This window comes from Orcinus orca, chromosome X (genome assembly GCF_937001465.1).
Source record: "Orcinus orca chromosome X, mOrcOrc1.1, whole genome shotgun sequence".
In the NCBI taxonomy this organism is placed as follows: Eukaryota; Metazoa; Chordata; class Mammalia; order Artiodactyla; family Delphinidae; genus Orcinus; species Orcinus orca.
In genome coordinates, this window is record NC_064580.1 from 47,646,272 (window position 1) to 47,672,200 (window position 25,929).

Sequence of the window (25,929 nt, forward strand, 5' to 3'; positions counted from 1 at the left end):
TCTTCTGTCTCAGTTATTCTGCTATTGATTCCTTCTAGTATATTTTTCATTTCACTTATTGTGTTGTTCATCACATAATTCTTCTAGGTCCTTATTAAACCTTTCTAGTATTTTCTCCATTGTATATTGAAGATTTTGGATCATCCTTACTATCATTACTCTGAGTATTTTTTCAGGTAGTTTGCTTATTTCCTCTTCGTTTATTTGTTCTTGTGGGTTTTTACATTGCTCCTTTGTCTGCAACATATTTCTCTATCTTCTCTTTTTTTCTAACTTACTGTGTTTGAGGTTTACTTTCTGCAGGCGGCAGGATTGTAGTTCCTCTTGATTCTGGTGTCTGCTCCCAGTGGGTGAGGTTGGTCCAGTGGCTTGTGTAGGCTTCCTGGTGGGAGGGACTGGTGCCTGTGTTTTGGTGGGTGGAGCTGTATCTTGTCCCTCTAATGGGAAGGGCCATATCAGGTGGTGTGTTTTGGGATGTCTATGGGCTTATTACAGCTTTGGGCAGCCTGTCTGCAGGTGGGTGGCCTTGTGCTCCTGTCTTGCTTGTTGTTTGGCATGGAGCATTCAGCACTGGGGCCTGCATGCACTTGGGTGGAGCTGGATCTTGGAGTGGACAAGGAGACCACTTGTAGAACTCTCACAGATAAAGATTCCCTGGGGCTGGGAATTCTCTGGCCTTCCAGGGTCCTGGACTCGGCACTCCCAGTCCAGAGACTCAGGCCCAAACCCCGGCCTGGTAACCAAGAGCCCACAATCCACACAGCTCAGCAAAAATGTGAAAAATAAAAATGAAAAAGCCAAAAAAAGGAAAAAATAGGCGGGATGCAAACAAACAGACATACAGAACCCAAGACAAATAGCAAAGACAAAAACAAGCAAACAGCAACAATTAGAAACAAACAAACAGGGACTTCCCTGGTGGCACAGTGGTTAAGAATCCGCTTGCCAAGGCAGGGGACACGGGTTCAAGCTCCGGTCCAGGAAGATTCCACATGCTGTGGAGCAACTAAGCCTGTGGGCCACAACTACTGAGCCTGTGCTCTACAGCCCATGAGCCACAGCTACTGAGCCAGAGTGCCACAACTACTGAAGCCCACATGCCTAGAGCCTGTGCTCCACAATGAGAAGCCACCACAATGAGAAGCACGTGCACCACAACAAAAAGTATCCCTCACTCGCTGCAACTAGAGAAAGCCTGTGCGCAGCAATGAAGACCCAATGTAGCAAAAAATAAATAAATAAATGTAAAAAAAAAACAAATGAACAAACAAAACCCCAGACAAATGGTAAAAGCAAAACCAAATAAATAAAAACAAAACAAAACAAAGAAGCACACACATACAAAATAAGACACAAAGATGAAAGGAGAAGACAGACAGAAGAGAAGACACAGGGAGGAGGTGATGTGGCTCCCGATGCACAGGCTCAGCGGCCATGGCTCATGGGCCCAGCCACTCAGCGGCATGTGGGATCCTCCCGGAGAGGGACACGAACCCATGTCCCATACATTGGCAGGCGGACTCTCAACCACTGTGCCACCAGGGAAGCCCAGTTTGAGGAATTTTGCCAGGGACTGAAAGCTGAAAAACACCAGTCAGAAGAACATAGAAAGATCTAGAAGTACAGTGTTGAGAGGGCAGACAGCAGAAGCAAGAAGAACTACAATCCTGCAGCCTGTGGAACAAAAACCACATTCACAGAAATATAGACAAATGAAAAGGCAGAGGGCTATGTACCAGATAAAGGAACAAGATAAAACCCCAGAAAAACAACTAAATGAAGTGGAGATAGGCAACCTTCCAGAAAAAGAATTCAGAATAATGATAGTGAACATGATCCCAGACCTCGGAAAAAGAATGGAGGCAAAGATCGAGAAGATGCAAGAAATGTTTAACAAAGACCTAGAAGAATTAAAGAACAAACAAATAGAGATGAACAATACAATAACTGAAATGTAAACTACACTAGAAGGAATCAATAGCAGAATAACTGAGGCAGAAGAACGGATAAGTGACCTAGACAAAAGAATGGTGGAATTCACTGTTATGGAACAGAATAAAGAAAAAAGAATGAAAAGAAATGAAGACAGCCTAAGAGACCCCTGGGACAACATTAAACGCAACAACATTCGCATTATATGGGTCCCAGAAGGAGAAGAGAGAAAGAAAGGACCAGAGGAAATATTTGAAGAGATTATAGTCGAAAACTTCCCTAACAAACATGGGAAACGAGATAGCCACCCAAGTCCAAGAGGTGCAGCGAGTCCCATACAGGATAAACACAAGGAGGAACATGCTGAGACACATAGTAACTAAATTGGCAAAAATCAAAGACAAAGGAAAATTATTGAAAGCAGGAAGGGAAAAATGACAAATAACATACAAGGGAACTCCCATAAGGTTAACAGCTGATTTCTCAGCAGAAACTCTACAAGCCAGAAGGAAGTGGCATGATATACTTAAAATGATGAAAGGGAAGAACCTAATACCATGATTACTCTACCTGACAAGGATCTCATTCAGATTCGATGGAGAAATCAATAGCTTTACAGACAAGTAAAAGCTAAGAGAATTCAGCACCATCAAACCAGCTCTACAACAAATGCCAAAGAAAATTCTCTAAGTGGGAAACACAAGAGAAGAAAAGGACCTACAAAAACAAACCCAAAACAATTAAGAAAATGGTCATAGGAACACACATATCGATAATTACCTTAAACGTGACTGGATTAAATGCTCCAACCAAAAGACACCGGCTTGCTGAATGGATACAAAAACGAGACCCATATATATGCTGTCTGCAAGGGAGCCACTTCAGACCTAGGGAAACATACAGACTGAAAATGAGGGAATGGAAAAAGATATTCCATGCAAATGGAAATCTAAAGAAAGCTGGAGTATCAATATTCGTATCAGATAAAATAGACTTTAAAATAAAGAATGTTACAAGAGACAAGGAAGGACACTACATAATGATCAAGGGATCAATCCAAGAAGAAGATATAACAATTATAAATACATATGCATGCAACATAGGAGCACCTCAGTACATAAGGCAACTCCTAACAGCTCTAAAAGAGGAAATCGAGAGTGACACAATAATAGTGGGTGACTTTAACACCTCACTTACACCAATGGACAGATCATCCAAAATGAAAATAAATAAGGAAACACAAGCTTTAAATGACACAATAGACCAGATAGATTTAATTGATATTTATAGGACATTCCATCCAAAAACAGCAGATTACACTTTCTTCTCAAGTGCACATGGAACATTCTCCAGGATAGAACACATCTTGGTCACAAATCAAGCCTCAGTAAACTTAAGAAAATTGAAATTATACCAAGCATCTTTTCTGACCACAACACTATGAGATTAGAAATCAATTACAGGGAAAAAACCATAAAAAAACACAAACACATGGAGGCTAAACAATATGTTGCTAAATAACCAAGAGATCACTGAAGAAATCAAAGAGGAAATCAAAAAATACCTAGAGAGAAATGTCAATGAAAACACAATGATCCAAAACCTATGGGATGCAGCAAAAGCAGTTCTAAGAGGGAAGTTTACAGCTATACAAGCCTACCTCAAGAAACAAGGAAAATCGCAAATATACAATCTAACCTTACACGTAAAGGAACTAGAGAAAGAAGAACAAACAAAACCCAAAGTTAGCAGAAGGAAAGAAATCATACAGATCAGAGCAGAAATAAATGAAATCGAAAGAAAGAAAAAAATAACAAAGATCAATACAAGTAAAAGCTGGTTATTTGAGAAGATAAACAAAATTGATAAACCAGTAGCCAGAGTCATTAAGAAAAAGAGGGAGAGGATTCAAATCAATAAAATTAGAAATGAAAAAGGAGAAGTTACAACAGACACTGCAGAAATACAAAGCATCCTAAGAGGTTACTACAAGCACCTCTGTGCCAATAAAATGGACAACCTGGAAGAAATGGACAAATTCTTAGAAAGGTATAACCTTCCAAGACTGAACCAGGAAGAAATAGAAAATATGAACAGATCAATAACAAGTAAGGAAATTGAAACTGTGATTAACAATCTTCCAACAAACAAAACTCCAGGACCAGATGGCTTCACAGGTGAATTCTATCAAACATTTAGAGAAGAGCTAACACCCACCCTTCTCAAACTCTCCAAAAAATTGCAAAGGAAGGAACACTCCCAAACACATTCTATGAGGCCACCAACACCCTGATAGCAAAACCAGGCAGAGATACTACAAAAAAAGAAAATTACAGACCAATATCACTGATGAATATAGATTTAAAAATCCTCAACAAAATATTACCAAACAGAATTGAACAATACATTAAAAGGATCATACAACATGATCAAGTGGGATTAATCCCAAGGTTGCAAGGATTCTCTTTTTTTTTTAACATCTTTATTGGAGTATAATTGCTTTACAATGGTGTGTTAGTTTCTGCTTTTTAAGAAAGAGAATCAGTTATACATATACATATATTCTTATATTTCTTCCCTCTTGCATCTCCTTCCCTCCCACCCTCCCTATCCCACCCCTTTAGGTGGTCACAAAGCACTGAACTGATCTCCCTGTGCTATGCGGCTGCTTCCCACTAGCTGACTATTTTATGTTTGGTAGTGTATATATGTCCATGCCACTCTCTCACTTTGTCACAGCTTACCCATCCCCCTCCCCATATCCTCAAGTCCATTCTCTAGTAGGTCTGTATCTTTATTCCCGTCTTGCCCCTAGGTTCTTCATGACCTTTTTTTTCCTTAGATTCCATATATATGTGTTAGTATGTAGAGTCTGTTATACAAAGTGAAGTAAGTCAGAAAGAGAAAAAGAAATACTGTATGCTAACACATATATATGGATTCCTCAATATATGCAAATCAATCCATGTGATACACCATATTAAAAAACTGAAGAATAAAAACCATATGATCATCTCAATAGATGCAGAAAAAGCTTTTGACAAAATTCAACACCCATTTATGATAAAAACTCTCCACAACATGGGCATAGAGGGAACCTACCTCAACATAATAAAAGCCATATACGACAAACCCACAGCAAACATCATTCTCAATGGTGAAAAACAGAAACATTTCCACTAAGATCAGGAGCAAGAGAAGGATGTCCACTCTCACCACTATTATTCAACATAGTTTTGGAAGTCCTAGCCATGGCAATCAGAGAGGCAAAAAGAAATAAAAGGAATACAAATTGGAAAAGAAGAACTAAAACTGTCACTGTTTGCAGATGACATGATTCTATACATAGAGAATCCTAAAAATGCCACCAGAAAACTACTAGAGCTAATCAGTGCATTTGGTAAAGTGACAGGATACAAAATTAATGCACAGAAATCTCTTGCATACCTATACACTAATGATGAAAAATCTAAAAGAGAAATTATGGAAACACTCCCATTTACCATTGCAACAAAAAGAATAAAATACCTAGGGTTAAACCTACCTAGGGAGACAAAAGACCTGTATGCAGAAAACTATAAGACACTGATGAAAGAAATTCAACATGATACCAACAGATGGAGAGATATACCACATCCTTAGATTGGAAGAATCAATATTGTGAAAATGACTATACTATCCAAAGCAACCTACAGATTCAATGCAATCCCTATCATACTAATCGTATTTTTTACAGAACTAGAATAAAAAATCTTAAAATTTGTATGGAGCCACAAAAGACCCCGAATAGCCAAAGCAGTCTTGAGGGAAAAAACTGGAGCTGGAGGAATCAGACTCCCTGACTTCAGACTATACTACAAAGCTACAGTAATCAAGACAATATGGTACTGGCACAAAAACAGAAACATAGATCAATGGAACAAGATAGAAAGCCCAGAGATAAACCCACGCACCTATAGTCAACTAATGTATGACAAAGGAGGTAAGGATATACAATGGAGAAAAGACAGTCTCTTCAATAAGTGGTACTGGGAAAACTGGACAGCTACATGTAAAAGAATGAAATTAGAACACTCCCTAACACCAAACAGAAAAATAAACTCAAAATGGATTAGAGACCTAAATGTGAGACCAGACACTATAAAACTCTTAGAGGAAACCATAGGAAGAACATGCTTTGACATAAATCACAGAAAGATATTTTTTGATCCACCTCCTACAGTAATTGAAATAAAAACAAAAATAAAGAAATTGGACCTAATGAAACGTCAAAGCTTTTGCACAGCAAAGGAAACCATAAACAAGACGAAAAGACAACCCTCAGAATGGGAGAAAATATTTGCAAACGAATGAACAGACAAAGGGTTAATCTCCAAAATATATAAACAGCTCATGCCGCTCAATATTAAAGAAACATACAACCCATTCCAAAAATGGGCAGAACACCTAAAGAGACATTTCTCCAAAGAAGACATACAGATGGCCAAGAAGCACATGAAAAGCTGCTCAACATCACTAATTATTAGAGAAATGCAAATCAAAACTACAATGAGGTATCACCTCACACCAGTTAGAATGGGCATCATTAGAAAATCTACAAACAACAAATGCTGGAGAGGGTGTGGAGAAAAGGGAACCCTCTTGCACTGTTTGTGGGAATGTAAATTGACACAGCCACTATGGAGAACAGTATGGAGGTTCCTTAAAACACTAAAAATAGAATTACCATATGACCCAGCAATCCCACTGCTGGGCATATACCCAGAGAACATCATAATTCAAAAAGACACATGCACCTCAATGTTCATTGCAGCACTATTTACAAGAGCCAGGTCATGGAAGCAACCTAAATGCCCATTGACAGATGAATGGATAAAGAAGATGTAGTACGTATATACAATGGAATATTACTCAGCCATAAAAAGGAACAAAATTGAGTCATTTGTTAAGACGTGGATGGATCTAGAGACTGTCATACAGAGTGAAGTAAGTCAGAAAGAGAAAAACAAATATCATATATTGACGCATGTATGTAGAACCTAGAAAAATGTTACAGATGAACCAGTTTGCAGGGCAGAAATTAAGACACAGATGTAGAAAACAAACGTATGGACACCAAGGGGGGAGTGCTGCGGGGGGGTGGGGAAAAAAAAGACTCACAGAGAAAAAAAACACAAGAGAACAACAAGACAAACAAAAGAATCCCAAAAGAGAATCAAACAATTAAAAACAAAACTAACAAAAATAAAAAACAAAACAAAAGTAGAATGTAAACTAAAGGTAAATGCAAAGAAAACAAATCAAACACAAAAAAAATAAGAAAAAAGATTAAAAAGAGAAGAACAAATATAACAATGGGAAAAAAGATAAAAACAAAATAGAACAAAGTAATTTAAAAACCAAGCAAAAAACAGAGAATGACAAAAAAGTAATGCAGAAATAGAAATTTAACAAATAAAAATATGTATGAAAAATTTAAAAACTGAGTAAAAATAAAAACAATAATAAAAACAACAGCAAAACTTAAAAAAAGTAGTAATAATTCTATTTTCCTGGCGTGTCAGCTGTCAGTGTCCTTGCCCCCTCCGTGAGTCACAGCCAACCTCTGCCTCCCCAGGAGACCCTCCAAAACCTCTAGGTAGGTGTCTGGTCCCTCTGTGGGCACTGTGGGGGTAGCTCAGACTCTGACCTGGCCCAACTCCCACATGTACTAGTCCCCAAAGTCCACAGCTGCTAGAGCTAGAACAGTTTCAATTTTGGGAACACTTGTTGTCCATTCAGATATTCCATAGATGCAGGGTTTACCAAGCCAATTGTGGGGATTTAATCTGAAGTTTGTGCAGCTGCATGGAAAGATTTTTGTTCATCTTCCTTGGTCGCCCCACCCCAGGGCTCAGCTGTGGTTTTAGCCCCACCTCTTCATGTGGGTCACCCACAGGAGTCTGCTCCCATGCCTGCCCTGGAGCACTCAGGTCTGCCCTGGTGAGGACATGGCATGGAGGTGGCATGACTCCCTCAGTGGCAGGGTCCCAGTGATGATAGTGCATGCGAAAGCCAGCGGCCACAGGCCCGCGAGATCTGGCCCTAGTGTGAGCCTTTCATAGTGCCGCGTGGCTGGCACAAGAAGGTCAGCACTGGTAGGGGCTTTTCTTAACGCCTGGTGGGACAGGGTCTGGTGCGTGGGGAGAGAGAGGCTGCAATGGCTGCTCCACCCCCTACACATCACTCAACAGTGGCTCCTTGCTTCTATGGCAGTCTGGGTTTCTTCCACAGGCATTCCCAGTTGCGGATTTCCTCCCTCCCATCCCCTCAGGCTGTCTCCTTGCAGCCAAGGAGGATTTGCAGGTGGATTTGCTCTCCAATCCTCACATTCCAGCTCTCAGCCCCCGTGTGCACTGGCAGACACACATCCCAGTCTGGGGCATGCAGGGCTGTGGCAAGGACCATCTGTGTAGGTCTCACTCTGTCCTGTCTGCCACACACCGGTCGTTTTGCCCTCTTCTGACAGCCTCAGATGCTCCTCTTCTGTCCCAACTGATTTCCCCGTCAGTGAGGGAGCTTCCCTGGATGTGGGAACCTCTTCTCTGCCACAGCTCCTGAAGCTTCCTCTCCTCTTCTTTTCCCCTTCTTTCTTTCATCCTACTCAGTTATGCAGGAATCTTTCTTGTCCTCTCTGATGTCCAAGGTCTTCTGCTAGTGTTCAGCCAGTGTTATGTGAGAATTGTTCCATCTGTAGATGTATTCTTGATGCATTTGTGGAGAAAGATGAACTCCACATCCTCCTACTCCTCCGCCATCTTGGTTTCCACTAGTCCACTGTTGATGACATCCTGCTGATAGGACCTAGAGGAGAGGAAGGAGCAAGTAACCTAGATACCTTGGAAAGATTTTTGAGGTTCTAGAGGCTTTGAGTTAAATACTTTGAAGTTACAGGAGCTTTCCACCTCTGTGAAATTGCTAGGGGGTCAGTGGCTTGAGACACATCAAGATAGTTCCTCCAATGTGGAGGACAAGTTGCTTCAATTTTCGTCCCCTACCAGTAACGAGGCACAACACTTGGTCTGCCATTTGGATATTGAAGATAAAATTTTCCACCTTTGGGTATCCTGCTCCAACTCATTTTGTAGGTGACAAGAAAAATAACCAGTACTGAATAGGGCTCAGAGCAAATGAAGGCTCTCTGATTGTCACATGCTGCCTTTCAAGCAGCTCTGCCACTAGCCCTTATGACCCAGAAAATCCAATGGTGCTTGAAATGTCTGTAATAGATCATGATGCCATATGGAGTCTGCAGTAATCACTGATAAGAGAATCAAATCATTGGACCCTAGGTTTGAAGTAAATCTATGTCTCCACGAGCAAGTAGCTATTATCTTTTTTGAGAAACTGCTCCTAGCTTGCTACTGGCCCTGGTAGAAACTGACCATGAGAAGCCAGATGATCATGTGACCTGAGCTGCCCTTCATGCACTGGGTGTTGACTAATCCACTAAGACATAAAGTCTAGTGTAGCCAGTAGAGCTCCATCATCAAAAGGAAATGGTATATGCAAATTGGCTTTTATTCCTCCCTATGCTGCCACGTGTTCTGCAACCCATACATAGGGGTTCATTGGGAGTTTCTTATGACCTGGTGACTGTGGAGAAGGACTCTGTAGTGTAGTTTAATGAAGAGTTCTACAGGATGTGCTGGAACCACATGGAAATGGACTGCTGCGATATTACAGTCCCAATGAGATGTGGTGCTGAAGTACAGTCGGGAAAGGGAAATCTTCACAGTGAGAAGAACATTGATAAATACAACTTACTGTCTGCCCACTTTCCCAAGAAGAATAGAGGACTGAAGTCGAGCTTTACACTCATGTATGGCACTGTGGTTAATGATTGGGAAATGGAATAAGACTGGTGACAAGATTTGAGGAGGAGGCATATGGATGGAAATCTCTGAATGAGCCCAAAATTTGAAAATATTTGTGCCCCATGTGAATGCTCACCAAAGGGCCACTACTGTGAAGGAAGCTCTTTAATGGTTAGGTGAATTATAGAGGGCTCTCTGTGCAAGCCAGCTAGCCTCTTTCCTAGGGCTTGAATCAATACTGCATTGAACACTTTTGTACAGATCTCCTTTGACACATGTTCAAGAGATTCTCTAGGACTGTGTTTTGCAAATTTTTTTGACAGAGACCCCAGAAAGAAATACATTTTGTATTGTGCCTTAAGAAACAAACATGCATACACATACTTACACACATATAGGCACACTCATGTATATGTAAATGAATTTTCATAAAGCAATTCTTACCCATACTGCAATGCAATCTGATATTTTCTATTCTGTTTTCTTCTAGTTCACTTGTTTTAATGGTAGTCACAACCCGCTAAATTAATTTTACAACACGTTCATTAAGTGTCGTAGTGAGCACTTTGAAAAAGCTTTGCTCTGTGATATACACCTAAAAGTGGAATTTGCTGGATCATAGATTATAGGTATCTTTGACTTTACTCAGTTATTCTAAATATCTATCTAAATTCTACTCTCTAAAATAATTGTGCATTTGCTCCATGTTCTCATGAACACTCAGTATTGTCTAAATCTCAAAGTTTTGCCTATCTCTTCAGTGTGAAATTGTCTGTAAAGGAGAGTAGAAAAGTAGTGTGTAGCAGGAGGCAGATGTAGAGTCAAGTGAGGGTTTTCCCCCCTCCTTCTTTTTAAGATGGGATCTACAAGAACATGCTTAAATGCTAATGTTAATGACCCAGAGGAGAGGGAGATATTACTGACTCTGAAAAGTGTGTGTTTGTGGGGCAGGGGGTGGAGTCATATGTTCAAAGTATTTGAGAATATGATGGGGGATGGGATCCAAAGTAAAAGTGAAGGAATAGGAAGACATGTTCTCCCTTGTAACAGGAGGAAGAAGCTGGGTTCAGAATTAATGTTGGTTTAAAGATTTGTTGGTGTGAGGATAAGGGTTTTGTTTCAAAGCAGATACAGTGCCTGTGCTCAAGGAGCTTCCAGTCCAGCAGGAAAACAGTAAGTAATTAGAAGTAATACGTGCTGAAAGGGAACATGGTGCTCTGGTAGCATTCAATGACGGATTTGACCTACTCTCGTAGGTCCATGGAAGGCTCACTAAGAAATGACATTTTAGCTGAGACCTGAATGATGAGGAAGAGTTACTGAGGCAAAGACTGGGAGAAAAGTATACTAGGCTGAGGGAATTACGTACATTATATAACATATGATATTATAATGTTTTATATATTATACAATTATGTATTATATAATATATAGCACATATATATTGTAGAATGTTTAATTATATAATAAATATTATATAATAAATATATAATAAATATATAAATATAAATATTATATATAATAAATAAATATATATATATTTCATTCCTGACATGAAATAGAGCTTAAAGTGGCTGAGAAAGTAAAAGAAAGCCAGTAATGTCAGTCTGGAGATTGAGGGGGACCAAACCTGAGATGAAGCCAGAGAGGTAGGCAAGGTTCACATCCCTTAAGGTTTTATAGTCCCTTTCAGGAGTTTGGACTTAACTCCAAGTTAAGTGGGAAGCCATTAGAGAATATTAAGGAGGGGGATGAACTTGATAAGATATGTTTCTTTAAAAACACCATGATTGGGCTTCCCTGGTGGCGCAGTGGTTGAGAGTCCACCTGCCAATGCAGGGGACACGGGTTCGTGCTCCGGTCCAGGAAGATCCCACATGCCATGGAGCGGCTGGGCCCATGAGCCGTGGCCGCTAAGCCTGCGCGTCTGGAGCCTGTGCTCCGCAATGGGAGAGGCCACACAGTGAGAGGTCCACGTACCGCAAAAAACAAACAAAAAACAAACAAAAAAAACACACCATGATTGCTGGTTTTGGAGAATATATTGGAGGTGGGCCAGAGGAGATGTGGTGAGAACCATTTTCAGTAGTCCAGGCAATAGATGCTGCTGGGTTGGACTGGAGTGGTGGCAGCTGATAAGGAAAAATTGGAGAGATATTTAAGAGATACAATTGACAGCATTTGGTGATAGAATGTTGGTGTATGTGGCAGGGGTGGGGGGGCAGAGTGGGGAGATTTAAGGGAAACTCATGTTCTTTGACTTACACAACTGGGTGGATGCTGTAAAGTTATTAAAGTGGAAGTGACTGGAAGAGAGTCAAGTTCAGTGGAGAGGATCATGAATTCACTTATGTTCATTTTGAGGTGTGTCCAATAAATATGTCACAGTTAGTAATTCTTTTTGATGCTGATACCAATGCAGATGCCACCAGAATACCCAATTAGGGGTAGTTTAAACAAATGGGCCTTAAACTTTCATAAAACAAAAGGTCTAGATGAGGGTGGCTGTTGGAGCTGGTTCAGTGATTTAAAATGTCAATGCTGACATCTCCATAATTGTCTTGGCTTTTTTCCTCATGGCCACAAATGTTGCTCAAATGCATTCAAGTCCAAGGCAGGAAGAAGAGAAAAGCGGGAAAGGTTTTCTTCCTGTGAGGCCTTGTCATTTTGTTCAGAAAGGGAAACTTCTCTCTAGTAGAATTCCTTTTGTATCATATTAGCCTGCCTTGCATGCTCACCTTTAGGCTAATCAATAACTAAGACGGTTGTGAACTGTACCTCATTTAGATCAGTTCTCTTTTCCTCCATGAAATCAAGGGATCTCTGCATGGGAAAGGTGGGGCAGGAAATTGTTGTTTTGATAGGCCAAGGACAGCGATTGCCACAACATAGAAGGGGAGATGTCAAGGACTCTTTTGGTTATATAGATCTAGAAAACAAAAGAGAAATCCAGACTGGAATTATGGAATTATGCTGTCAGCTGCCAGGGAAAAACATGGTGGCATATGGTCAAATCACAGAATACCCCTCCTCCAATGCCTACTAAAATGAAGCCAGAAGAAAAATAGTAAAGTCCAGCAAAAAGCACACCAAGTCACAACAAAATAAGGAAGGAAGCTAACCTCATGCCATAAATTTGAGAAGTGGTAGAGCCCAGACACTCCAAATGACTATTCACCACCACCACTATTCCCACCATTCCTTAAGCTACAGTGACATGGACAATTAAACACATATCTTACAGTGTAGTCCAGAGAAGGGAGCAAAAAGTTTCCAGATCAGGTAAGTATAATTCATTCACTCCATATCAGAGAAAATAGCAGACTGCACACAGTTTTCCTTTGAACTATGAGCAAGATAAAAAGAAAGGCAATTATCCCTCAGAATGGGAGAAAATATTTGCAAATGAAGCAACTGACAAAGGATTAATCTCTAAAATTTACAAGTAGCTCATGCAGTTCAATATCAAAAAAACAAACAACCCAATCCAAAAATGGGCAGAAGACCTAAATAGACATTTTTCCAAAGAAGATATACAGATTGCCAACAAACACATGAAAGAATGCTCAATATCATTAATCATTAGAGAAATGCAAATCAAAACTACAATGAGATACCATCTCACACCAGTCAGAATGGCCATCATAAAAAATTCTACAAACAATAAATGCTGGAGAGGGTGTGGAGAAAAGGGAACACTCTTGCACTGTTGGTGGGAATGTAAATTGCTACAGCCACCATGGAGAACAGTATGGAGGTCCCCTAAAAAACTAAAAATAGAACTACCATACGACCCAGCAATCTCACTACTGGTCATATACCCTGAGAAAACCATAATTCAAAAAGAGTCATGTACCACAAGGTTCATTGCAGCTCTATTTACAATAGCCAGGACATGGAAGCAACCTAAGTGTCCATCAACAGATGAATGGTTAAAGAAGATGTGGCACATATATACAATGGAATATTCCTCAGCCATATAAAGAAACAAAATTGAGTTATTTGTAGTGAGGTGGATGGACCTAGAGTCTGTCATACAGAGTGAAGTAAGTCAGAAAGAGAAAAACAAATACTATACGCTAACACATATATATGGAATCTAAGAAAAAAAAATGGTCATGAAGAACCTAGGGGCAAGACGGGAATAAAGACGCAGACCTACTAGAGAATGGACTTGAGGATATGGGGAGGGGGAAGGGTAAGCTGGGACAAAGTGAGAGAGTGGCATGGACATATATACACTACCAAATGTAAAATAGCTAGTGGGAAGCAGCCACATAACACAGGGAGACCAGCTCGGTGCTTTGTGACCACCTAGAGGGGTGGGATAGGGAGGGTGGGAGGGAGGGAGATGCAAGAGGGAAGAGATATGGTGATATATGTATATGTATAACTGATTCACTTTGTTATAAAGCAGAAACTAACACACCACTGTAAAGAAATTATACTCCAATAAAGATGTTAAAAAAAAAAGAAAGGCAACTATGCAAACGTAGTAAAGCAAAAAAGTAAACAGGAACATAATATGCAAAGACAGGTTTAAAACCTAGCTTGAAGGAAAACACAACCCAAGGGACTGAAGAAAATTGCCAACTAGTGCATTATCTTATAGAAGAACTTAATAAACAACATTTTCTCACACATTGGGAGATGTCTGAAATGATGTCCATCTAATGTTAATGACTGTTTTGGAGTGTGGCAATTTAAGTGATTTTTTGCTTTCTTCTTTTCTGTATTGCTTGAATTTCTCAAAATGAGCATTTAAAAAATAATCAGCACACAGGTGGTACTTAGATCTGTAGGTACATGTGAGATCTCTTCAGACGATAGCATAACACACAGAAGAGCATTAGGAGGTATCTCTGAGGAATTTTTGAATTTAATGGTTGCACATAGTAAAATTTTCTAGTAAAATAGACTCAGTAGAATAACCAGAGGATAGGAGGAAAATGTAGGAATGTTATATCAAGGAAGATAAGGCCAGGAGTGATTAAAATGTGCAGTAGTGATAAGCTTTGAATGCTGATAAGAGGTCAATGAGATAAAAACTAAAAAATGGCCACTGAGTTTAGCACGTTACTGTATTGGTCATTAGTGTATTAGAAGAGCACTGTTTATGAGTAATGGAGGCCCAACCTGCCTGATGTGGGTTGAGAAGTGCATGAATAGTGAGTAAATGAGAACAGTGCCATATAGACAGTTGTTTTTTTAATATACATAAGTGTATTTTAATACTCATGAGATGGAGCCATTAGAGATGGAAATGTAATACAGCCACACAAAGGGGATAATCACTAAAACAAGATGCTGAAAGTGCAGGAAGGGAACTAAGTGCAGAAAGGTGAGTGAGGTTTAGATAACAGGAGAGAAGGAGGAGAGGTTGGGGCAAATGGAGACAGGTTTATAGATTTAGTGGTGGAAGGTGAGTTTCATCTAGGTTGTAGTATGCTTCATTACTTCATCCTTTTTATGGTTGAATAATATTTCATTGTATCCATATACCACATTTTTTGATCCATTCTTCTGTTGATGGAAATTTGGCCATTTGACCTGCTATGAACATTCATGTACCACTATTTGTTTAAATACCTGTTTTCAATTTTCGGGAGTATATAACTAAAAGTGAAATTCATATGGTAATTCTGTTTAACTTTTTTAGGAACTGCCAAACTATTTTCTGCAGTGGCTGCACCATTTTACTGTCCCATTAGCAATATACAAGAGTTCCAATTTCTCCATATCCTTGCCAACAGTAGTTACTTTCTGTTTCTTAAAATTATTATTAGAGGACTTCCCTGATGGCACAGTGGTTAAGAATCTGCCTGCCAATACAGTGGACATGGGTTCGATCCCTGGTCCAGGAAGATCCCACATGCTGGGGAGAAACTAACCCTGTGTGCCACAACTACCGAGCCTGCGCCCTGGAGCCCATGAGCCACAACTACTGAGCCTACGTGCCACAACTACTGAAGCCCCGTGCTGTAGGGCCCGCATGCCGCAGCTACTGAGCCCATGTGCTGCAACTACTGAAGCCCCTGCACCTACAGCCCATGCTCTGAAACAAGAGAAGCCACTGTAGTGAGAAGCCCATGCACTGCAACAAAGAGTAGCCCCCACTCGCTGCAACTAAAGCCTGCACGTAGCAACGAAGACACAAAGCAGCCAAAAAAATTTAATTAACTAACTAACTAATTATTATTAGAGCCATCCTAGTGGGTGTGAAGTGACATCTCATTGTGGTTTGGATTTTATTACCCTAATGACTAATGATGTTGAACATCTTTATATGTGCTTATTGGCCGTTTGTATATCTTCTCTGGAGAAAAGTCAATTCAAGCCTATATTTTAATTGCATTGTCTTTTTGTGGTTAAACTGTAAAAAGTTCTTTACATATTCTGGATATTAGGTCCTTATCAGATACATGATTTGCAAAAAATTTCTCTCATTCCGTAGGTTCTCTTTTCATTTTCTGCCTAGTGTCCTTTGACGAATAAAAGTTTTTAATTTTGTTGAAGTCCAATTTATCTATTTTTTTCTTTTGATGCTTGTCCTTTAACATCCTACCTAAACATCCAATGTCAAATCCAAGGTCATAAAAATTTACTCCTATGTTTTCTTCTAACAGTCTTATATTTTTAGTTCTTACATTTAGTTCTTTGATTCATTTTAAATAAATTTTTGTATATGGTGTGAGATACGGGTCCAGCTTCATCTTTTTGCATGTGGATTTCAAGCTAGCCAAGCACCGTTTGTTGAAGACAGTATTCTTTTTCCGTTTAATGGTTGTGTAACCCTTGTTAAAAATCAATTAACCAGAGATTGGGGAAGATGGCGGAAGAGTAAGACGCGGAGATCAACTTCTTCCCGACAGATACATCAGAAATACATCTACACGTGGAACAACTCCTACAGAACACCCACTGAACGCTTGCAGAAGACCTCAGACCTCCCAAAAGGCAAGAAACTCCCCACGTACCTGGGTAGGGCAAAAGAAAAAAGAATAAACAGAGACAAAATAATAGGGACGGGACCTGCACCAGTGGGAGGGAGCTGTGAAGGAGGAAAGGTTTCCATACACTAGAAAGCCCCTTCGTGGGCAGAGACTGTGGGTGGCGAAGGGGGGAAGCTTCGGAGCCACGGAGGAGAGCGCAGCAACAGGGGTGCAGAGGGCAAAGCAGAGAGAATCCCGCACAGAGGATCTGTGCCAACCAGCACTCACCGGCCCAAGAGGTTTGTCTGCTCACCCGCCGGGGCGGGCGGGGGCTGGGAGCTGAGACTCGGGCTTCCGTCGGATCGCATGAAGAGGACTGGTGGCGTGAACACAGCCTAATGGGGTTAGTGTGCCACGGCTAGCCGGGAGGGAGTCCAGGAAAAAGTCTTGAGCTGCCGAAGAGGCAAGAGACTTTTCCTTGCCTCTTTGTTTCCTGGTGCGCGAGGAGAGGGGATTAAGAGTGCTGCTTAAATGGGTTCCAGAGACGGGCCCGAGCCGCGGCTAACATTGCGGACCCCTGAGACAGGCATGAGACGCTAAGGCCGCTGCTGCCGCCACCAAGAAGCCTGTGTGTGAGCACAGGTCACTATCCACACCTCCCCTCCCGGAAGCCTGTGCAGCCCGCCACTGCCAGGGTCCCATGATCCAGGGACAACTTCCCTGGGAGAACGCACATCACGCCGGCCTCTGCCCCTGCAGGTTCGCCCCGTACCCCTCCCTCCCCCCGGCCTTAGTGAGCCAGAGCCCGTGAATCAGCGGCTCCTTTAACCCCGTCTTGCCTGAGCGAAGAACAGACGCCCTCCGGCGAAATACATGCAGAGGCGGGTCCAAATCCAAAGCTGAACCCCGGGAGCTGTGCGAACAAAGAAGAGAAAGGGAAATTTCTCCCAGCAGTCTCAGGAGCTGTGGACAAAATCTCCACAATCAAATTGATGTAATCTGCACCTGTGGAATACCTGAATAGATAATGAATCATCCCAAATTGAGGAGGTGGACTTTGAGAGCAAGATATATTATTTTTTCCTCTTTTCCTCTTTTTGTGAGTGTGTATGTGTGTGCTTCTGTGTGAGATTTTGTCTGTATAGCCTTGCTTTCACCATTTGTCCAAGGGTTCTGTCCATCCGTTTTTTAAATTTATTTCTTTGTCTGTTTTTTACTTAAAATTTTTTTATTAATAAATATTTTTTATTTTAATAACTTTATTTTATCTTACTTTATTTTATGCTCTTTCTTTCTTTCTTTCTTTCTTTCTTTCTTACTTACTTACTTTCTTTCTTTCTTTCTTTCTACTTTTTCTCCCTTTTATTCTGAGCCACATGGATGAAAGGCTCTTGGTGCTACAGCCAGGAGTCAGTGCTGTGCCTCTGATGTGAGAGAGCCAGCTTCAGGACACTGGTCCACAAGAGACCTCCCAGCTCCATGTAACACCAAATGGCGAAAATCACCCAGAGATCTCAATCTCAACACCAAGACCCAGCTTCACTCAACGACCAGCAAGCTACAGTGCTGGACACCTATGCCAAACAACTAGCAAGACAGGAACAGAACCCGGCCCATTAGCAAAGAGGCTGCCTAAAATCATAATAAGTCCACAGACACCCCAAAACACACCACCAGACGTGGACCAGCCCTTCAGAAAGACAAGATCCAGCCTCATCCACCAGAACAAAGGCACTAGTCCCCTCCACCAGGAAGCCTACACAACCCACTGAACCAACCTTAGCCACTGGAGACAGACACCAAAAACAACAGGAACTAAGAACCTGCAGCCTGCAAAAAGGAGACCCCAAACACAGTAAGATAAGCAAAATGAGAAGACAGAAAAACACAGCAGATGAAGGAACAAGATAAAAACCCACCAGACCTAACAAATGAAGAGGAAATAGGCAGTATACCTGAAAAAGAATTCAGAATAATGATAGTAAAGATGATCCAAAATCTTGGGAATAGAATAGAGAAAATGCAAGAAACATTTAACAAGGACCTAGAAGAACTAAAGAGCAAACAAGCAATGATGAACAACACAATATAAAATTAAAAATACTCTAGAAGGGATCAATAACAGAATAACTGAGGCAGAAGAACGGATAAGTGACCAGGCATATAAAATAGTGGAAATAACTACTGCACAGCAGAATAAAGAAAAAAGAATGAAAAGAACTGAGGACAGTCTCAGAGACCTCTGGGACAACATTAAATGCACCAACATTCGAATTATAGGGGTTCCAGAAGAAGAAGAGAAAAAGAAAGGGACTGAGAAAATATTTGAAGAGATTATAGTTGAAAACTTCCCTAATATGGGAAAGGAAATAGTTAATCAAGTCCAGGAAGCACAGAGAGTCCCATACAGGATAAATCCAAGGAGAAATACGCCAAGACACATATTAATCAAACTATCAAAAATTAAATACAAAGAAAACATATTAAAAACAGCAAGGGAAAAACAACAAATAACACAAAAGGGAATGCCCATAAGGTTAACAGCTGATCTTTCAGCAGAAACTCTGCAATCCAAAAGGGAGTGGCAAGACATATTTAAAGTGATGAAGGATAAAAACCTACAACCAAGATTACCCAGCAAGGATCTCATTCAGATTTGATGAAGAAATTAAAACATTGACAGACAAGAAAAAGCTGAGAGTTCAGCACCACCAAACCAGCTTTACAACAAATGCTAAAGGAACTTCTCTAGGCAAGAAACACAACAGAAGGAAAAGACCTACAATAACAAAATGAAAACAATGAAGAAAATGGGAATAGGAACATACATATCAATAATTACCTTAAATGTAAATGGACTAAATGCTCCCACCAAAAGGCACAGACTGGCTGAATGAATCCAAAAAGAAGACCCATATATATGATGTCTAGAAGAGACACACTTCAGACCTAGGGACACATAGAGACTGAAAGTGAGGGGATGGAAAACGATATTCCATGCAAATGGAAATGAAAAGAAAGCTGGAGTAGCAATTCTCATATCAGACAAAATAGACTTTAAAATAAAGACTATTAGAAGAGACAAAGGACACTACGTAATGATCAAGGGATTGATCCAAGAAGAAGATATAACAATTGTAAATATTTATGCACCCAACATAGGAGCATCTCAATACATAAGGCAAATACTAACAGCCATCAAAGGGAAAATTGACAGTAACACAGTTATAGTAGGGGACTTTAACACCCCACTTTCACCAATGGACAGATCACCCAAAATGAAAATAAATAAGGAAACACAAGCTTTAAATGATACCTTAAACAAGATGGACTTAATTGATATTTATAGGACATTCCATCCCAAAACAACAGAGTGTTCTCAAGTGCACATGGAACATTCTCCAGGATAGATCATATCTTGGGTCACAAATCAAGCCTTGGTAAATTTAAGAAAATTGAAATTGTATCAAGTATCTCTTCCAACCACAATGCTATGAGACTAGATATCAATTACAGGAAAAGTTCTGTAAAAAATACAAACACATGGAGGCTAAACAATAAGATAATTAATAATGAAGTGATCACTGAAGAAATCAAAGAGGAAATAAAAAAATACGTAGAAACAAATGACAAGGGAGACAGGATGAAGCAAAACCTATGGGATGCAGCAAAAGCAGTTCTAAGAGGGAAGTTTATAGCAATACAATCCTACCTTAAGAAACAAGAAATGTCTCAAATAAACAACCTAACCTTGCACCTAAAGCAATTAGCAAAAGAAGAACAAAAAAACCCCAAAGTTAGCAGAAGGAAAGAAATCATAAAGATCAGATCAGAAATAAATGAAAAACAAATGAAGGAAATGATAGTAAAGATCAATAAAACTAAAAGCTGGTTCTTTGAGAAGATAAACAAAATAGATAAACCATTAGCCAGACTCATCAAGAAAAAAAGGGAGAAGACTCAAATCAATAGAATTAGAAATGAAAAAGGAGAGGTAACAACTGACACTGCAGAAATACAAAAGATCATGAGAGATTACTACAAGCAACTCATGCCAATAAAATGGACAACCTGGAAGAAATGGACAAATTCTTAGAAATGCACAACCTGCCAAGACTGAATCTGGAGGAAATAGAAAGTATGAACAGACCAATCACAAGCACTGAAATTGAAACTGTTATTAAAAATCTTCCAACAAACAAATGCCCAGGACCAAATGGCTTCACAGGCAAATTCTATCAAACATTTAGAGAAGATCTAACACCTATCCTTCTAAACTCTTTCAAAATATAGCAGAGGGAGGAGCACTCCCAAACTCATTCTACGAGGCCACCATCACCCTGACACCAAAATGAGAAAAAGGTGTCACAAAGAAAGGAAACTACAGGCCAATATCACTGAGGAGCACAGATGCAAAATCCTCAACAAAATACTAGCAAATAGAATCCAACAGCACATTAAAAGGATCATACACCATGATCAAGTGGGGTTTATTCCAGAAATGCAAGGATTCTTCAGTATACGCAAATCAATCAATGTGATAAACCATATTAACAAATTGAAGGAGAAAAACCATATGATCTTATCAATAGATGCAGAGAAAGCTTTTGACAAAATTCAACACCCATTTATGATAAAAACCTTAAGGAATGTAGGAATACAGGAACTTTCCTCAACAGTATAAAGGCCATATATGACAAACCCACAGCCAACATCATCCTCAATGGTGAAAAACTGAAACCATTTCCACTAAGACCAGGAGCAAGACAAGTTTGCCCACTCTCAACACTCTTATTCATCATAGTTTTGGAAGTTTTAGCCACAGCAATTAGAGAAGAAAAGGAAATAAAAGGAATCCAAATCAGAAAAGAAGAAGTAAAGCTGTCACTGTTTGCAAATGTCATGACAATATATATAGAGAATCCTAAAGATGCTACCAGAAAGCTACTATAGCTAATCAATGAATGTGGTAAAGTAACAGGATACAGAATTATTGCACAGAAATTTCTGGCATTCCTATACACTAAGAATGAAAAATCTGAAAGTGAAATTAAGAAAACACTCCCATTTACCACTGCAACAAAAAGAATAATATATCTAGGAATAAACCTACCTAAGGAGACAAAAGAACTGTATACAGAACATTATAAGACACTGATGAAAGAAATTAAGGTTGATACCAACAGATGGAGAGATATACCGTGTTCTTGGATTGGAAGAATCAACATTGTGAAAATGACTCTACTACCCAAAGCAATCTACAGATTCAATGCAATCCCTATCAAACTACCACTGGCATTTTTCACAGAACTAGAACAAAAAAGTTCCCAACTTGTATGGAAACACAAAAGATCCCGAATAGCCAAAGCAATCTTGAGAAAGAAAAACAGAGCTGGACGAATCAGGCTCCCTGACTTCAGACTATATTACAAAGCTACAGTAATCAAGGCAGTATGGTACTGGCACAAAAACAGAAATATAGATCAATGGAACAGGATAGAAAGCCCAGAGATAAACCCACGCACATATCGTCACCTTATCTTTGATAAAGGAGGCAGGAATGTACACTGGAGAAAGGACAGCCTCTTCAATAAGTGGTGCTGGGAAAACTGGACAGGTATATGTAAAAGTATGAGGTTAGATCACTCCCTAACACCATACACAAAAATAAGCTCAAAATGGATTAAAGACCTAAATGTAAGGCCAGATACTACGAAACTCTTAGAGGAAAGCATAGGCAGAACACTCTATGACGTAAATCACAGCAAGATCCATTTTGAACCACCTCCTAGAGTAATGGAAATAAAAACAAAAATAAACAAATGGGACCTAATGAAACTTCAAAGCTTTTGCACAGCAAAGGAAACCATAAACAAAATGAAAAGACAACCCTCAGAATGGGAGAAAATATTTGCACATGAAGCAACTGACAAAGGATTAATCTCCAAAATTTACAAGCAGCTCATGCAACTCAATAACAAAAAAACAAACAACCCAATCCAAAAATGGGCAGGAGACCTAAAGAGACAGTTCTCCAAAGAAGATATAGTGATTGCCAACAAACACATGAAAAAATGCTCAACATCATCAATCATTAGAGAAATGCAAATCAAAACTACAATGAGATATCATCTCACACCAGCCAAAATGGCCATCATCAAAAAATGTACAAACAATAAATGCTGGAAAGGATGTGGAGAAAAGGGAACACTCTTGCACTGCTGGTGGGAATGTGAATTGGTACAGCCACTATTGAGAACAGTATGGAGGTTCCTTAAAAATCTACAAATAGAACTACCATGTGACCCAGCAATCCCACTACTGGGCATATTCCTTGAGAAAATCATAATTCAAAAAGAGTCATGTACCAAAATGTTCATTGCAGCTCTATTTACAATCGCCAGGAGATGGAAGTAACCTAGGTGTCCATCATCGGATGAATGGATAAAGAAGATGGTGCACATATATACAATGGAATATTACTCAGCCATAAAAAGAAAAGAAATTGAGTTATTTATGGTGAGGTGAATGGACCTAGAGTCTGTCATACAGAGTGAAGTAAGTCAGAAAGAGAAAGACAAATACCATATGCTAACACATATATATGGAATCTAAGGAAAAAAATGTTATGAAGAAGCCAGTGTTTAGACGGGAATAAAGACACAGACATACTAGAGAATGGCCATGAGGATATGGGGAGGGGGAAGGGTAAGCTGTGACAAAGTGAGAGAGTGACATGGACATATATACACTACCAAACGTAAAATAGATAGCTAGTGGGAAGCAGCCACATAGCACAGGGAGATCAGCTCGGTTGTTTTTGACCACCTAGAGGGGTGGGATAGGGAGGGTGGGAGGGAGGAAGATGCATGAGGGAATTGATATGAGAACATACGTATATGTATAAGTGATTCACTTTGTTATAAAGCAGAAACTAACACATCATTGTAAAGCATTTATACTCCAATAATGATGTTAAAAATCAACTAACCATATATGCATGGGTTTATTTATGGATTCTCAGTTCTATTTCATTGGTCTACATATCCATATTTATGCCAGTGCCACACTATTTTGATTACTGTAGCTTTATGTTTTAAAATAGGCAAGTTCCAACTTTGCTCTTGTCACGATTGTTTTAGCTATTTGTGGTCCCCTGCAATTCCATATGAATTTAGGATTGGCTTTTTTTATTTCTGTAGAAAAGGTCATCAGGATACTTCAGATAGTTTTGGAAGTGGTAATGAAAGTGGGGCTAAAAACAGAAGGATTGCATGAAAGTCTGTTTAAGAAGCATTTAGATTTCCAGATCCCCTCCTCATTCTGTAAACTGGGTGATTTATCTCCTGTTTCCTGGCAAAAGACTCAAGGATTACTTTTAGAAGAGGGTAAAACAGGGTCTCTGGAATGGGGAACTGTAAGTATAATTGAGATTAGGAATCCTATGTTGCAACAGGGAGTTAAGAGAACATGTTCAAACAGATTATCATTCTCCTGAGTAAAGTCTCTAACGTGAAAGATAAAGTGGGATGAGAAGAAACTTGAAGGAAACTATGCAGTAAGAGGAAACCTCTTTTAAAAGCTATTAACCATTTCTCAGAAGATAATATATTCACGAAACAAGAACAGAATGCAATTTTTAAAACAACAGAAAATATGCTCTTGGAAATTAAAAATACATCAGCAGAAATGAAAAACTTGTTGGAAGGTTTGGATGATATGTTTGAAGAAATCTTCCAGGAAGTAAATGCAAATAATTAATTAATATGGGGTGGGGGGCAGGGAAGGAAAGGAGGGAGAGAGAGAGAGAAAAAGAGAGAGAGAGAGAGGATTAGGAAAGGAATGAGAAGAAACAAGAGGTCCAGACCAGAAGAGCTAATTTCCAAATAAAAGGGATTCCAGAAAGAACAGGGGAAAAGGAAAGAAATGATCAAAAAGTAAAGAAAAATCCCCAGAACAGAGGTTTATAAATTTCTAGCTAGAGCAAGGGCAAGAGTATGCCTGGCAATTTCAAGGAACAGCAAGGAGGTCAGTGTGGCTTGACTAGAGTGCATGAAGGGAGAGTGGAAGAAGAGGTCAGAGAGTTGACAGGGGCAACAAGTAAGGGATCTAAGGATTTGGACTTTTACTCTGAGTAAGATAAGGAATCACTGCAGGATTTTGAGCTGATGAATGATATGATTTGACTTACATTTTTAAACTTTTAATTTTCAAATTATAAAGACTATTGCAAAGATAGTTCAGAAGGTCTTGTGCTCACCCAGTTTCCTGTAATGGATGAATCTTACATAATTATAATACAACATTATATTGTACTCTGTGTGTGTAAACAGGAATTTGACATTTTTTGCATTGTCTTGTGTATCATTCTATGTCATTTTATCATGTGTAGATTCATGTAACCACCACAATCAAGATACAGAATTATTCCATTGCCATACAGATCTCCCTCATGCTTCCCCTTTGTAGTTGTACTTCCCACTTTCCCTGCCACCATCCCTAATCCTTACCAACAAGTAATAATCTTTTTTTCCATTTCTCTGATTTTGTCATTTCCAGAGCATTATAAAAATGAAATCATACAGTATATCACATTTTAAGATTGGACTTTTTCATTCAGCATAATGACCCTGGAACCCATCCAAGTTGTTGCATGCACCAATAGTTTACCGCTTTAGGTTGCTGAATAGTATTCAATGGCATGGATGTACCACAGTTTGTTTAACCATTTATCTATTGACATACAGTGTGTGACTGGCTTTTTCCACTCAACATAATGCCCTTAAGGCCCATACAAGTTGTGTATACCAAAAGTTCATTTCCAGTGTTTGGCTATTACAAATAAAGCTGTTATGAACATATGGGTACAGGTTTTTGTGCAGACATATTTTCATTTTGTTAGGGTAAATGCTTAGGAGTCAAAATTCCTGGGTCATATGATAAGTGTATGCTTAGTTTTTTAGGAAACTGAAAAGCTGTTTTCCAGGGTGGCTGTACCATTTTACATTCCACCAGCAAAGTATGACAGATCCAATTTCACCTCAGTTTTGCCAACATTTGGCACTATCATTATTTTTAATTTTAGCTGTTCTAGTGGGTGTGTAGAGATGTCCCAACATAGGCACAATTTGCATTTCCTTAATGGCTAATGACATTGGACATATTTTCTCATGTTTATTTGTCATCCATATATCCTCTTCAGTGAAATG

General features: G+C 39.5%; 1 protein-coding gene across 2 annotated transcripts in view; it reads right to left on the minus strand.

Moving 5' to 3' along the window:
- Positions 1-25,929, minus strand: part of FAM120C (family with sequence similarity 120C) — a 330,565-nt gene that overhangs the window by 34,142 nt on the left and 270,494 nt on the right. The window contains exon 11 of one of the 2 annotated variants that reach the window (XR_007474744.1): positions 3,465-3,496. The exons of the other annotated variant lie outside the window; for it this stretch is intronic. The gene's annotated coding sequence lies outside the window, so the exon portion shown is untranslated. Of the gene's footprint in view, positions 1-3,464; positions 3,497-25,929 lie in introns of those variants that run through there. 2 annotated transcript variants of the gene reach the window in all.